At 35.3% G+C, this 17,244-nt stretch overlaps 2 non-coding genes across 2 annotated transcripts; both read right to left on the bottom strand.

The window, feature by feature from the left end:
* Positions 1–14,901: 14,901 nt before the first annotated feature.
* Positions 14,902–14,973, bottom strand: TRNAM-CAU (transfer RNA methionine (anticodon CAU)). The gene has a single exon. It is a non-coding gene; the product is annotated as a tRNA-Met (tRNA).
* Positions 14,974–15,862: 889 nt separating this feature from the next.
* Positions 15,863–15,934, bottom strand: TRNAM-CAU (transfer RNA methionine (anticodon CAU)). Its single transcript has one exon. It is a non-coding gene; the product is annotated as a tRNA-Met (tRNA).
* Positions 15,935–17,244: the final 1,310 nt, after the last annotated feature.

Below are 17,244 nucleotides of genomic sequence, written 5' to 3'. Positions count from 1 at the left end.
GTGTTCCCTTTGTTGTTCATTTTCTAAAGCTCTTAAAAAAAGTGGCTCTTGCTCACATGTTGGTAGGGTTTAAATAAAGAAATTAAAAAAAAAAAAAAAAAAAGCTTGGACCTTATAATATGTTAGAAAACTTGGAAAAAAGGTAAACCATAGAAATTACGCATGATATTAGAAGTCACCACCTAATTTTTTAGACGTCGAATAATATATCTTGACAAAAAAGACAGACCTCAAGCATTTGATATTCAAACTGGTCTGATTTTCAACTTCAGCTTACAACATCTTGAAGGTGATGTAGAACTTTGATTCACCAAGTGATGAAACTGAAGATGGTCCCCAAATGTCTGTATAGACCCTTTCCAATCGTACTTTCTTTGGTTCTCTAACAGCCTTTGTGAAGCTAACTCGTTTTTGTTTGCCCATAACGAAGCTCTCATAAAGATTCATATGAACAAATTTTAGGTCTTCTAAAACTCCTTTCACAGTCAGCATCTTCATTCCTTTAACGTTCATATGTCCAAATCTATTGTTACATAGACTTGAATTGGAAGCACTTTCAACAACAGTAGCCATGTTTATACATCCTGCAGTGGTGTATAGGGTTCCAGATTTTGTGTAACGTGCTACCACCATGACACCCTTCACCTTCCATGAGCTGTTTCCAAACTTGGCTGCATAACCTGTGCTATCCAACAGACCAATAGAGATCATATTCTTTTTTAGACCAGGAATATTTCTGATATCCTTTAATGCCCACTAATTTTCTACTCGAGCTTGTATGCTTTCATCCTATTTTCCTTCAATCACCAAATTTTTGTTGTTGACAAGATACACCTTCTCAAAATTTCAAGACTTGAAATTTCGAAACAACTCTTTATTTGGAGATGAATTAAAAGATGCTCCTGAATCCAAAATTTAGGATTCAATCAGACTGTTCACGCTGAGGATTATAATATCCCGAATATCTTCTGCTATATTTATAGAATTATTATCATCCTTCGATTTGTGATTCTACTTCCTCTTTAGTCTTGTACAATCTGTCCGAAAGTGATATTTTTCTCCAAAACTCCAACACGTCACGTTTGGTCTGTTTGGAAAATTTTCAAGGTTCTTTGATTTTGATCCACCTTTGTTTGGGCCCTTTGATCTACTTCTTTTCCTTTGGTCAATGCTGAGTGCACTATGAGAAGAATCCTCAATTTCTTGTCTGCGAATACTTTCGTCGTGAACTACATCTCAGATTTCATCGAACTTCAATTTCTCAGATCCTCGGGAACTGCTGGTCGCGATAACAACAGTATCCCACGACTCGGGTAAAGTTGACATTAAAATCAGTGCTTCAATTTCATCGTCAATTTTAATTTCCACATAACTCAATTGACTTACAATCATGTTGTACTCATTTATATGATCAACAACAGATCCACCTTCAGACATTTGTAGATTGAACAATCTCCGCATCAAATACACCATGTTCATAGCCAACGGTTGTTCATACATATTCGACATCGTCTTCAACAGATCTGACATTGTCTTCTCCTTAATGATGTTGAACGCCACGTTTCTGGACAACGTCAACCAGATCAACCTTAGGGCCTAACAATCCTAGAGCTTACATTGGTCCGTGGCCATGGTATCTGGCTTCACCACCAACAAGGGTTCGTTAAAATCTTTTTGGTACAGATAATCTTCAATTTGCCTCATCTAGAAACCGAAATTGGAACCATCAAACTTCTCAATTGCAATCTCCAAACTTTCCATCTCTCAAACCGTGGTGAATCTCACCTAGCTCTAATACCAGTTGTTAGGATTGCACAACAACGGATACACTCGATCAAGATGAACCCAAAGAAATAGGAGAGAGAGAATGCAAGGAAGAATATTGGCTAAAGAATTTGATGACTTTAGATATGCACTACCCAAGAGTTATAATATGATTTTAGTTTACTATATAACTTTAACTCATATAACACCTATATATAAATATTTACTATATAACATCACCTTCCTTTTTAATTACATCGAAAAGGTTGCCTCAAAACTATTTTAAAATAAATATAAGGGTAAAAATGAAACTGTTCCATCTCTAAATTCAAGAAGTGTGGTATAATTTAACTTAATCAAATCACGAGAAGCATTATCCTTATCAATGAGAAACCATAGCATCCCAATAAAATTAACTGAAATAAATAATGATATATACTTCTATCCATGATTCAACAAATAAGCTTCTCCTTATCAATGATAAACCATAGCATCCCAATAAAATTAACTGAAATAAATAATGATATATACTTCTATCCATGATTCAACAAATAAGTTTCCTTGGGTTTGCTTCCCATCAACTTAAACTAGGATGGTGACACTTTGGTGTCACTCTCCAATGAAAGTATAAATAATGATTTTTTTCTTCTTGGAATTGAGGGCAATAATTAGACTATTTTTTAAATTCAAAAGGTCAACTTTAGTTGAGAGTCTCTAACGTCTATTAAAAATAAATAAATAAAAAATCAACAAAATCATATAAATAAAATATAGTATTTTTAATGTTGGCTTATAAATTCTATGTGAAAACTCTAATTGGAAGTAAGTTAGAGAAACAATAATGGAGGCAAATGGAGAAAATAACGAACATAGATTAGCCATTTCTTCTTTTGAAGAAAGTAAAAGAAAGCTCTATGAAGCATCAAAGATTGGGTCCATTCCAAGCTTGAAGACACTAATTCGAGGCGACCCAAATATCATTCAAAGAGTTCTAATCTCTTCATCCAACGTTGAGAGTCCATTGCATGTCTCAGTTTTGCATCACCACCTTGAATTCAGTCGATTTCTTTTGAATCTCGTGCCTAAACTTGCGGGGGAAGTTGATGACATGCAAAGGACACCTCTCCACTTAGCTTCTGAAAATGGAACGGTCGAGATTGTTCAAGCTTTGCTGGAGAAGAACACAAGCACTTGCATGGTTCGTGATTTGAATGGGTTGATTCCTCTTCACCATGCAGTGATTAATGGAAGAATTGATATCATGCAACGGTTGATCATTGCAAGGCCAAGATCTCCTTGGGTTAAGCTTCACAATGGTCAAAGTGTTCTTCACTTATGCATAAAACACAATCGTTTGGAAGCTCTTAAGTTGTTGATCACAATGATTGAAGATCCACAAAATTATGGGTTCCTCAACGAAGGCGATGAGAATGAAAATACTATTTTGGATTTGTCTATGATGTTAAGAGGAAGTGAGGTATGTTATTATAATTGAATTATAGCTGGTTAAAGAAAATTTAATTTCTTATTTGATTATTTAAAAAAACTGAAAAATTATTATTTCAGAGCTTAAATAGGTATCAAATAGGTCTCCCTCCCACAATCCTCCTCTCGAACGAAGTACAATATAGAGATTCACTTAAGGCCTATAGAACCCTCGAACAAAGTACACTATTTGTTCGAAACTTGAGTCACTTTTGACTACACCTTTGAGGCTCCCAACTTCTTTCGTTTGACATTTGAGGATTCTATTGACATGACTATGTTAGGAATCATGGATCTCCATAGTGATATGATATTGTCCACTTTGAGCATAAGCTATGGTGGCTTTTCTTTGGGCTTCCCTAAAAGGCCTCATACGAATGGAGATGTAGGCCTCATACGAATGAACATGTATTCCTTAATCATACACCTTAGATTATTCCCTAAATTAGCCAATGTTGGGCCCCCTCCCAACAATCCTTCACACTATCTTGATATAAAAAAAATTGAATTCAAATTGTGCAGATAGTACAATATTTCTTGTCTATCCAAGGAATAAAAACTGGAACAAACATTGTAAACAACTCCGATGCCACAAATGAGAAGGAATCGCCAAGTAGAATTGAAGAACAATGCAATAAAGGGTCATCAACATCAACAACACTCAAAAAGCTCTTGAGAAGTTTGTGGACGAAGAACCTTGAATACAAAGGTGATTGGCTTCAAGAAGTGCAAGGCACAATGATGTTGGTGGCAACAGTGATTGCAACCGTGGCTTTTCAAGGTGCAATCAACCCTCCTGGAGGTGTTTGGCAACAAGACATTCCTTACAACTCCAATAGCAATATTCATCGTTCGTTACATTGTAACAATACTTTAAAAACTTTCATAGCAGGAACTGCAATAATGGCTTACCCAGCTTCAGGCCAAGAAGATTATTACGTTCCTTATTTGATTACAAATTCTATCTCATTCTTTGCATCAATATGTGTGATTATGTTCATTATAGGTCGATTGCCTTTGAAAAATAGGATTTGTTCATGGTTATTAACCGTAACCATGTGCATTGCCATTGCATCCTTATCATATAGTTACTTACTGGCTGTTGGGCTGCTAAATGTCTCATTTAGCCACTCTCGTACTTTAAGAGTAACATTTGTAATAGCATGGTACATTTGGTTAGTAATGGGGGGAGTGGTTTTTATTTGTTGCATTATAATTCCTTTCCTTATTTTGGTGGTGAAGCTTTTCGTTTGGGCTACAAAAAGGTCAAATCGTTGACTTTGAGAAAGATGCAATGACTTCAACCACAACTCAATAAAGATCGAGGGCTACGCAAAAACTAGGTTATGTTGTGTGTTTCATCTTGTATTTTGGATATGGATTATTTGTGGTGTTGTGTGTATTTACAATAAGGAAAACATAACTTTGTTCATATCTTTGTTTGAAGAGCACATGAGTGATGAATAAAAGGTAACGAAAAATCTTCATTTATATCTTTTAGTTAATATGTTGGATATCAAGACTAAGATAAGAAAATGACAAAAACATATGAGATATTTAAGTCAATAAAACCTAAATTTAGATAGTTATCTAAATGATCCAAAACTAAGTGTTACCAAATATAAGAAAAATTAGGACCCAAGCTATGATAGAAAATAATTACTAATTTGTTAGGTCAGCTCGAATTTTTTTAAATGACACTATGAAACAAAAGATAAAAGAAAGTAAATTTGATTTACTCGATTTTTGGTAGAGAATAAATGACACTACCTGGACAGTTAACGTAAGATTTATTCTTCATCACCTTTTATATGTAATTCTTGGAAATATTTGATGACATAGAACAGATTCTATATATTGGCATTAGGAAATCAATGACAGTTGATATAGTAGGAGACGTTAAGATCTCATAAAATAAAAATGATTATTTAATGTTGAATATGGTGTTTTTAGTAACCATAAGAGAAATTCAATTTCTGAAGCTTAATTTCTAAGTAGTTCATATACTATGAATTACTTTGTAATATTAAAGTTTATATTTTCAAAATTATTTGAAAATACGTTTAGGACATCGTTAACATTTACTAGATTATAAAATTATTGAGATATGTATGATCATGGAATTAAGAATAAAAACATAAATTATTTTCTTTTAGTAAAAAGGAAAATCTCTAAACAAGTTTATAGATGTTGTTTTTTCATGCAAGATAGTCATTAGAATTTTATTATATAAGGCTACAAGACCAAAGAGCACTTTAGGGTTATACATTCTCAAGTGATCTAATGAATATAAAAGACATAGAATATTGTGAATATGTTATCAATCTGATTGATTATTATTCAATATATAAGTATTTTTATCGAAGGCAACTTAGTCTAATTTAAAAAAAAGAAGTAAAAAAAAAAAAAAAAATGACTAAAGTTGAATTCCATTGAGGTGAATCTATCAAGACATTATGGACAAATCATAATGTTATATGTCTACTACTGGCAAATCATAAAGTTTAAGAACCTTGTATACTAAAATTAGTGGATAGGAAGTGGAATTGAAATCCAGTTCTAAGCATGAGGACCATTTTGTAAAATTGTGATGTAAAAGGAGAAAGCAAGAATATATTCCAAAAAATATATATAGATACAGATATATGTTATATGTCATTACCAGACTTTTGTTAAGATATGTAATAGAGATTGCACGAGGTATATGACTCACTTCAAAATTGTTTATGTGACAATTTTAGGATTATGGAACATAAACTTAGTTTACAACATTTCAACAATTGGAATTGTCAAACATATATGCGGAAACAAATTCAAAGAGGATAAATATACTTAGTGGAAAAGTTACGAGATGACTCAATCCTATTGAAATCCTAATTGTGACCAAGTTCAAGGCTTATTACCTCAAAATAGTTATTAGGGATGATGACAATGGCATAATAAGTTGAAGTAATAAAATCCAAGAATATGTAGATGTTCTTGATGAAATTAAACTCATACGATATGAATGGATCTACAAAAGGAAAATTATGGATAAATAAGAAGATACAATCTTCAAAATAGAACTTATGGTAAAAACTGAACTTAATAGGAGAAGGCAGCTAAGAAGTAGAATTTCTCTCGTATTGTTATTCTAGAGTCTATTGCATGAGATATGTTAAAAGAATATCTAGAGTTCTTTTGTGAAAAGAAAGAAGGCATCTACAACAACGCACAACAACGCCTAGCTCTGATCGTGGTGAATCTCGCCTAGCTCTGATGCCAATTGTTAAGATTGCACAACAACGTACACACTTGATCAAGATGAATACAAACAAATAGGAGAGAGAAAATTCAAGAAGGAATATTAGCTAAAAAATTTGTATCATGACTTTAGATATGTATATTATGAAAGCACTACCCAAAGACTATATACATGGTTTCAGTTTACTATAGGACTTTAACCGAACACCTATTATTTATAAATACTTACTATATAACATCACTTTTCCTTTTTAATTATAACCATAAAATTAAGTGAAATAAATAATGATATAACTTCTATTAATAATTGAACAAACAAGCTTCCTTGGGTTTGCTTCCTATCCATTTAAATTAGGATGGTTACACTTGGGTGTCGAGGGAAATTAGGATGGTTACACTTGGCTGTCACTCTGAAGTGAAAGTATAAATAATGATTATTTTCAAAGGTCAATTCTAACTTGGAAGCCTTTCGTCATCCATTAAAAAAAAAAAAATAATAATCAACAAAATCATATAAATAAAATATAGTTTTTTTTTTTTTTTTTTTTTTTTTTTTTTTTTTTTTTTTTTTTATGTTGGCTTATAAATTCTATGTGAAAACCCCATTTGGGAGTAAGGTAGAGAATCAGCATTGGAGGCAAATGGAGAAGACAACGAGCTTAGATTAGCCATTTCCTCTATTGAAGAAAGTAAAAGAAAGCTCTATGAAGCATCAAAGATTGAGTCCATTCAAAGCTTGAAGACACTAATTCGAGGCGACTCAAATATCATTCAAAGAGTTCTAATCTCCTCTTCCAACGCTGAGAGTCCATTGCATGTGTCAATTTTGCATTGCCATCTTGAATTCACTCGATTTCTTTTAGATCTCAATCCTGAACTTGCTGGGAAAGTTGATGTCGTGCAAAGGACACCTCCACACTTGGCTTCAGAAAATGGAACGATTGAGATTGTTCAAGCTTTGCTAGAGAAGAACACAAGCACTTGCATGGTTCACGATTTGAATGGGTTGATTCCTCTCCACCATGCAGTGATTAATGGGCAAATTGATATCATCCAACTGTTATTCATTTATGCGTAAATCACAACCATTTGGAAGCTCTTAAGTTGTTGATCACAATGACTGAAGATCCAATGAAGATCCACAAGATTATGGATTCCTAATGAGAATGAAAATACCATTTTGGATTTTTCTATGATGTTAAAACGAATTGAGGTATGTTCTTATAATTGAATTGGTTGGTTGAATTGAATTGAGGTATGTTCTTATAATCGAGTCGAATCGAGGCTCGACTCCTTCTATTGACATGACTAGGTTAAGGGCATGACTCTGATACCATGTTAGGAATCATGGATATCCACATTTGTATGATATTATCCACTTTGAGCATAAGTTCCAATGGCTTTGCTTTGGGCTTCCACAAAAGACCTCATACCAATGGAGATGTGTTCCTTGCTTATCAACCCACGACCATTTCCTAAATTATCCAATGTGGGACTCCTTCCCAACAATCTTCAACACTATTATGATATAAACAAATTGAATTCAAATTATGCAGATAGTACAATATTTATTGTCTATCCCGGGAAAAAAAAAATGGGAACAAACATACAAACAACTGTGCTGCCTCAAATGAGAAGGGATCACCAAGCAGAACTGAAGAACAATGCGATAAAAAGCCATCGTTATCACTAACACTCAAAAAGTTTATAAGAAGTTTGTGGATGAAGAACCTTGAATACAAAGGTGATTGGTTTCAAGAAGTGCAAGGCACAATGATGTTGTTGGCAACGGTGATTGCAACAGTGGCTTTTCAAGGCGCAATCAACCCTGCCGGTGGGGTCTGGCAAGAAGACATTCCTTTCAACTCCAATAGCACTATTCATCGTTCGTTTCATAGTAGCAATACTTTGAAAACATTGATAGCAGGAACTGCAGTAATGGCCTACCCAACTTCAGACTAAGGAAATTCTTACACTGGTTACTTGGTTACAAATTCTATCTCATTCTTTGCATCAATATGTGCGATTATGTTCATCATAGGTCGATTGCATTTGAAAAATAGGATTTGTGCATGGATGTTAACGGTAACCATGTGCATGCCATTGCCTCCTTATCACAAAACTACTTGGTGGGAGTTTAGTTGGTAAATGTCTCATATAGGAAATATGATGCTTTAAAAATTGCATGGTACATTTGGCTTGCAACGGTGGGAGAGATTTTTCTTTGTTGTATTATAATTCCCTTTCTTCTTTTGGTGGTGCAGCTTTCTGTTTGGGCAGTAAAAAGGTCAAAACTTTGACTTTGAAAGGGTTAAAAGGTTAAATATTTTGGATATGAATTATTTGTGGTGGTTTGTGTATTCACAATTGAGAAAATACATTGTGTATGTTATCTTATACAAATATTTGTATTGTAAAAAATAACCAGTAGTATTGAGAGTAAGAAAATACACCGAAGTGAATGAAATATCCAATCGTTTTGTGTTTCCGTAGTTGTACATTGTATCACACTCTAGCCCCGGCAATAATTAACTCTCTCCCCTTTTCTTTTAAAATTTTAAATTGTGGAATTTTATTGAGAGCTTTAGAGACAGAAATTTAAAATGAGGTCAAGGAACAAAATGTTTAGAAAAATCACAAGAACATATGTAAGGACCCTAGATTTCAGCTACCTAAAGTTGCTACTATCATCTTAATCTAAGTTCATATGCGGAATATAACTCTTAAAACATCATCGTTTAAACAATAAACTTTCAACATAAACATACTTCATCGTCGAAAACACCGCCATGGTCTTACGTGTTCGAAAAGTAATTTAGAAGTGAAATTGAAAATGATAATGAAATAAATTTAAAACATGAAGTGCATAACAACTTATTCTAACCTAAGTCTAAGAAATTCAATATGACTTGAAATTCTAATTCCTAAGTTTGTGACTTGTCATACGTTTTCTTGGGTCATCCATCCTATTTTTTGGATCCACCAACGGATGGAATTAGAGATGCTCAACACCTATATAGGCCATTTCCAATCGTACTTCATTTTATTTGATGACAACTTTTGTGGAACTGACTCATTTATCCTCTAAAACTCCTTTCGCAACATATATCTTTATTCTTTAACGTTATATGCTCTAGTCTATTGTGACATAGACTTGAACTAAAGTACTCTGAGTCACAAGCCATGTTTATACGACCAACAATGGTGTATATTGTTTCATATTATTATGTCATGTGCTACAACCATAGTACTCTTCACAATCTTCTACCAACTTTTTAACTTTGCTATATAATTTGTGCTATCCATCTAACCAATAGAGATTAGATTCTTCTTTAGAAAATGAAATTTTGAAATAATTTCTTCATGGAAGACGAGTGAAAATATGCATCCAAATTCAAAATTTAAGATTCAACCCGGTTGTTGACACAAAGGATTAGAGCGTCCCTAATATATTCGATTAAATTTCAAAAATTATTATCATCTCCAGATTTGTCCTTTTGTTTCTTTGATTTTTCATTGGATACTAGTTGTTAGAATCAACAACTTAGACACTCATCTAGATCAATAACACCAAAAACAAGAGAGAGAAAATGAAAAGAGAAATATATGTGGCAAAATTGATATGGTAACTCCATGACCGCTAGAAGTTTATATTGATGACTTCTAAATGATAAATTACAGAGAGTACAAAAAAAATACAATACTACAATTAAGATAGTTTACTATATGTACAGATTTGTCCTTGTACACGCTTTCCCCTGACGACCACGACACGTCAAAACCTTCACACGCTCCTCACATATCAACCTGCAAGAGAGAAAAGAGTGAAAACAGAGAGGAAGGAAAAAATGGCTACCTGCACGTGTCACCTCCCACTAGCGATACGTGTCGCGTCTACAATCAATGGCTCCTTCGAGTTACGCAACTAAGTCGATTCAGCTCAGCTTCGACGGTTTTGACTGCTCAGAATGTGGGTTCTTGGCTCGATATAGGGTTTTTCATCAAATTCCACTGTCTCGACCATCCCAAAGCTAAAATTTATATTGTTTAAGGCAATAAGAAATTTGAGTTATTAACGAAACGAGATGAACGTTCTAATAGGAAACAACTATCGGCGATACTTGAAACAACTTCGAGGGACGGAATCCAAACGTACTCATGTTTATACAGTATTGTTAGCTCCAGGTTTTGTGCATGATATAGTATTTGTTAGCTCCAGGTATTTGACTATATGTTCTCCCTGTGGAGCATGTTTATCTACATAGAGCTAGGGTGTTAGAGTTAGGTTGGCTAGACCATGACTAAGATCAGGATGCCTCTAGTACCCTGAGCATGTTAGGATCGTGAGCAATGGTCAGAGGGTCTAGAGCCTAGTGCTCCCAGACTAAAGATCTTCATGGAGTTAGAATAGAGTAACCTGGAGCTAGAAGCCCGAATTAAGCCACCTAATTGGCCTAGGAATCCAATAAAACTCCTCATTTCCAAGAAGTATTTTTAAAATCGTGAGGTTGACGGCAATACGTAACAGGCTTAAGCGGTCAATATCTGCTAGCAGCGGGCTTGAGTTGTTACAAAATAAAATATAAAAAGATAGTGAAGATGGCTGAGTTGATCTAAGGTTCTAGTTTTAAGTACTAGTCCTAAAGGGCATTGGTTCGAAGCTCGTGTTCATATAGGTTGAAGGATCGATCACGGTAGAGTTCAGATCTTTCCCTTTGACTTGGAATGTTTAATGCTCCCTTATGATGTTGCGCATCGCATCGACCCACAAGTCTAACTTGACGTTGCTACCAAGCTTGCTATGACGTCAGCTACGATTGATCGAAGAAGTGACAAATGACACTGTTGTCTGTTCTCACTACGAAGTTGGATCCCAAGAGATATTGCCTTCAGATTCCAAGGCAATAGACGACGGCAAACATTTCTTTTCCGGAGAAAGAGTATTTTTAGAGCCGCATGTTCGCCCTTTCGACCCAACGTGTTAGCTGCTTGGTTTCTCTTTCCTATTTTATGCTCGAACTTCAAGTCGAACTCATTTAATGATGTTGCTACCAAGCTTGCTATGACGTCAGCTTCGATTGATCGAAGAAGTGACAAATGACACTGTTCTCTGTTCTCACTACGAAGTTGGATCCCAAGAGATATTGTCTTCAGACTCCAAGGCAATAGACGACCGCAAACATTTCTTTTCCGGAGAAAGTGTATTTTCATTCCGCATTATTGAGCTTTTTGATTTCATAAGCGATACGGTGGCGTTCCTCGAAAAGGACACCCCCAAGGACAAAGTCAAATGCATCCATCAATACTTCGAAAGGCTTAGAGATGTCTACCAAACCAAGGACAAGACCCCCCGTCATGGTTGCCTTTAGATCTTTGAAGGCCTTTTGACACTCGTTTGACCACACCAAGATTGGTTTTTGTTCAAAAGTTCTGTTAATGGGGCAGATTATCGTGAAAACCCTTCAACGTTTTCTAATCCCAAAAAGGATTGTTCAGTCATTGAAGTGGGGACTCTCAAATAGTGGATTGCATTTATCTTATAGCTATCCATTTTGATTTCTCCACACCTGGTGACATTCTCGAGGAAGGTGATGCATATTCTTGCAAAGTCACATCTCTCCTTCTTGACGTATAGCTGTTTTTTCCGTAACTGATCATATACTAGCTTCATGGATTAGTGTAAACAGAAAGAGAATGTTTTTTATACAATTAATTTTTTATCCAAAACATATATTCCTAAACGAAAAATTCGTGAGGTTTAACTTTTTAATTAAAATCTAAGTAATTGCAACGAAATTAATATAATCAAAGAAGAGAAAGATGTCACGTCAAATTATTGTGAGGAAATCCATTTTTTTTAAATTAATTAAGTAACTACAACCATGATTTAATATTTATTTTTAATTCTAAATTTCAACCATAGTTGAATTCTAAACGTTTCCTCTCCCATATAAAGAATATATATAAGAGACTTTGAAAAGATCATGAAAATGAAAAATCAACCAGAAATATTATTCTATCCATTTTGAGTATTATATGGGTTATGTATAATTAATATTAAATATCATATTATAAATTCATCTTTCAAATCACGTTTTGCATGCAAATATATTTTTAGAATTATGTTCATATTCGTTACCTAATCAATTGAATTGTAATTAATATGTTCTACTTTTGAATATTCTAGACCAGACTTTGAAAAGGTCTAATGTGTAGAACATGGATTACGTATTATTAATATTAAAGGTCATGTTATAAATTAGACTTTCAATTCATGCGTTAGTGTCATGGTCATGCTTGTCGAAATCATGTTGCCCATGACCACATACCCGTTACATGCCAAAACCCATGCCTTGTACTACTTTACTGCTTTCTTTTACTGCTTTCATGTTGTATTATTTCCTTCTTGTTTTCTTTAAGGGTATGATGTTTCGGCGAAATCATGGCTACGTCTGGTAGAAATGAAATGCCTCAGAATGTACTATAGGGGATGCAACTAGTTGTCGAATTCTCCATACCCGAAAAGTTATATAATGTTTAAGCCATTGTTGTTGCCTTTTTTATTGCATATGCTATATAATACTGCTCTCCATCTCTCTCTCACATTCTTGCTCCCAAAACTCTTTTTCTAAAATCTCTCTACCCCATTTTCTAAAATCTTATTTCAAATCGGGGTCGGAGGCTTGAATATACATTGTCCAACTATAGGCAACATGATAAAAAAATTGGATTAAGTGCTGAGAGTGAGTGCACACAATAGCCACATCAACTGCCAAGAAAAAGCAATTGTGACACGTTGGGTGCAAGAGGTTTTTTTTAGATTTATGTTATTTGTATTAGTTAGATCATTTAGAAATGTAAAAACATATAAGTTAAACTTCTTAATAACTAAAATTAATATGATTTAACTAAAAAAAGAAAAAAAAAATGATATATTGAAAGAGAGGGTGCATTGGCAAAGTGAAGGATGGGACTCTTTGTTGTTCTTAAAATTGAAAAATCTTTCTTTCTTAGAATTGAGTGATAAACGCTTTCTACTTTTAGAAAGCAAAAACGTCTATGTTTATCCTATGAGTTGAGTTTAGTTTAGTTTATCCTATGAGTTGAGTTGTGTTTAGTATGTCTACATTTTTCAAATGTTGAATGTTTTTCGAATGTTTTCCTGTTCAACCTTTGTTCAAATGTTTTTCAAATGTTTTTCGAATGTTTTTCTGTTCAACCGTTGTTCGAATGTTTTTCGTCTCAACTTTGATACTGATCCTAATTGAACTTGGTTCAAAATCACTCGTGAAATCTTAGGAAATTTAGAGCCTCCAACATGTAGAAACTCAAGCTAGGGAGAGCAGCTTCATTCTTGTAAGTAGCGACACAAATTATAGCCAAGTAATACATGTAGGAATTGTAGGACTTGCTAGCATGCGAACTTATCTTAACTTAGGTGGTTCGAATATGCATGTTTAGAACTTAAATGAGCAAATCTAAATAGGTGGGCATGTTTGTGAAGAAAAATTACAGAAATGCCCTTTTATGAGAATGCATCTCTATTAAATGCTTTGTGGTGTACTAGAATGAAGATTGGAATATTGTGATATGTGCTCGGGGTGCTAGATGGACGTTATCTCTCCGTTGAGCATGTTTGAGTTGTATGATTAAATTGTATGCTAGATTCAGGTAGTTTACTTGTTCTATAGGATTATCCCCTTAGTAAATGAGCATGGACGTAAAGATCATAGAATATCTCTCTGATATAGCATGCATGAATCAGAGTGAGTAGAGCAGTAGAACAAGAGTGTGGTTAGTCTTTCTTCTCTATTAGGGCCAGTTTTCGATCATGGGACCTGTGGGTTATCATTTTTTAGTCTTTCTTCTCTATTAGGGCCAGTTTTCGATCATGGGACCTGTGGGTTATCATTTTTTAGTCTTTCTTCTCTATTAGGGCCAGTTTTCGATCATGGGACCTGTGGGTTATCATTTTTTAGTCTTTCTTCTCTATTAGGGCCAGTTTTCGATCATGGGACCTGTGGGTTATCATTTTTTAGTCTTTCTTCTCTATTAGAGCCAGATCGTTGGACCTGTGGGTTAAGGGCCCTTCTTCTCTATTACAACGGTACTTATTTGAGAGTTTAATGGTCCTTAAGATCCTTGTGTTGCAACAAATGTAAATATGTATCATAGGCCGAAAAGATCTAAGGTACTTATTTGAGAGTTAATGATCCTTAAGTTGGACCTATGGGTTAAGGGCCCTTCTTCTCTATTACAACGGTACTTATTTGAGAGTTTAATGGTCCTTAAGATCCTTGTGTTGCAACAAATGTAAATATGTATCATAGGCCGAAAAGATCTAAGGTACTTATTTGAGAGTTAATGATCCTTAAGACCCTTTGTTGTCATTTTTTAGTCTTTCTTCTCTATCAGAGCCAGGTTTCGATCCTGGGACCTGTGGGTTATGGGCCCACCACGCTTCCGCTGCGCCACTCTGATTTGTTAGAAAAGAGGATGAGCTATTGTGATCTGTGCTCCAGGGTGATTTATGACGAAATAGAGTGAACTAAAGAAAGAGTTGAGGAGTCAAAATAGAGTAACCTATAACGGGCTAATGATCCTTATTTTGCAACTGTTAATACGTATTATTTTTTAGTCTTTCTTCTCTATTAAAGCAAGGTTTTGATCCAAGGACCTGTGGGTTATGGGCCCACCACGCTTCCGCTGCGCCACTCTGGTTTGTTAAAAAGGAGGATGAGCTATTGTGATCTGTGCTCCAGGGTGATTTATGACGAAATAGAGTGAACTAAAGAAAGAGTTAAGGAGTCAAAATAGAGTACCCTGGAATCAAAAGCTCGTGTAGCTAGGAATGCAATAAACCTATAACGGGCCAAAGTGAATAACTAGGCCAAGCTTGTGTTGCAAGGAATGTTAATATAATATGTATCATTTTTTAGTCTTTCTCCTCTTTTAGAGCCAAGTTTCGATCCTGGGACCTGTGGGTTATGGGCCCAACACGCTTTCGCTGCGCCACTTTGATTTGTTAAAAAGGAAGATGAGCTATTGTTATCTGTGCATCAGGGTGATTTATGATGAAATATAGTGAACTAAAGAAAGAGTTGAGGAGTCAAAATAGAGTAACCTGGAACCAAAAGCTCGTGTAGCTAGGAATGCTAGCAAAGTTAATGATCCTTGTGTTGCAACAAATGTTGTTGTCATTTTTTCGTCTTTCTTCTCTATCAGAGCCAGGTTTCAATCTTGGGGCCTATGGGTTATGGGTCCACCACGCTTCCGCTGCACCACTCTGATTTGACCCGCTTCCGCTGCACCACTCTGATTTGTTTGAGAGTTAATGATCCTTGTGTTGCAACACAGTATCTTTCTTCTCTATCAGAGCCAGGTTTCGATCCTGGGACCTGTGGGTTATGGGCCCACCACGCTTCCGCTGCGCCACTCTGATTTGTTAGAAAGGAGGATGAGCTATTGTGATCTGTGCTCCAGGGTGATTTATGACGAAATAGAGTGAACTAAAGAAAAAGGAGTCAAAATAGAGTAACCTGGAATCAGAAGCTCGTGTAGCTAGGAAGGCAATAAACCTATAACGGGCCAAAGTGAATAAATAGGTCGAGCAAGTCCAAGGTACTTGTTTGAGAGTTAATGATCCTTATGATCCTTGTGTTGCAACAAATGTCAATATGTATCATTTTTTAATCTTTCTTCACTATCAGAGCCAGATTTCATTCTTGGGACCTATGGGTTATGGGTCCACCACGCTTCCGCTGCGCACTCTGATTTGATAGAAAGGAGAATGAGCTATTGTGATCTGTGCTCCATGGTGATTTATGACGAAATAGAGTGAACTAAAAGAAAGAGTTGAGGAGTCAAAATAGAGTAACTTCGAATCAAAAGCCCGTGTAACTAGGAATGGAATAAACCTATAACGGGCCAAAGTGAATAAATAGGCCGAGCAGGTCTAAGGTACTTGTGTTCGAGAGTTAATGATCCTTATGATCCTTGTGTTGGAACAAATGTCAATATGTATCATTTTTTTGTCTTTCTTCTCTATTAGAGCCAAGTTTCGATCCTGGGACCTGTGGGTTATGGGCCCACCACGCTTCCGCTGCGCCACTCTGATTTGTTAGAAAGGAGGATGAGCTATTGTGATCTGTGCTCCAGGGTGATTTATGACGAAATAGAGTGAACTAAAGAAAAAGGAGTCAAAATAGAGTAACCTGGAATCAGAAGCTCGTGTAGCTAGGAAGGCAATAAACCTATAACGGGCCAAAGTGAATAAACAGGTCGAGCAAGTCCAAGGTACTTGTTTGAGAGTTAATGATCCTTATGATCCTTGTGTTTTGCAACAAATGTCTATATGTATCATTTTTTAATCTTTCTTCACTATCAGAGCCAGATTTCGATCTTGGGACTTGTGGGTTATGGGTCCACCACGCTTCCGCTGCGCCACTCTGATTTGATAGAAAGGAGAATGAGCTATTGTGATCTGTGCTCCATGGTGATTTATGACGAAATAGAGTGAACTAAAAGAAAGAGTTGAGGAGTCAAAATAGAGTAACTTGGAATTAAAAGCCCGTGTAGCTAGGAATGGAATAAACCTATAACGGGCCAAAGTGAATAAATAGGCCGAGCAGGTCTAAGGTACTTGTTCGAGAGTTAATGATCCTTATGATCCTTGTTGTTGGAACAAATGTCAATATGTATCATTTTTTTGTCTTTCTTCTCTATTAGAGCCAAGTTTCGATCCTGGGACTT

This window comes from Cucurbita pepo, chromosome 6 (assembly GCF_057944985.1).
Source record: "Cucurbita pepo subsp. pepo isolate OVF chromosome 6, ASM5794498v1, whole genome shotgun sequence".
NCBI lineage: Eukaryota > Viridiplantae > Streptophyta > Magnoliopsida > Cucurbitales > Cucurbitaceae > Cucurbita > Cucurbita pepo.
This window is presented reverse-complemented; position numbering and strand designations above follow the sequence as displayed.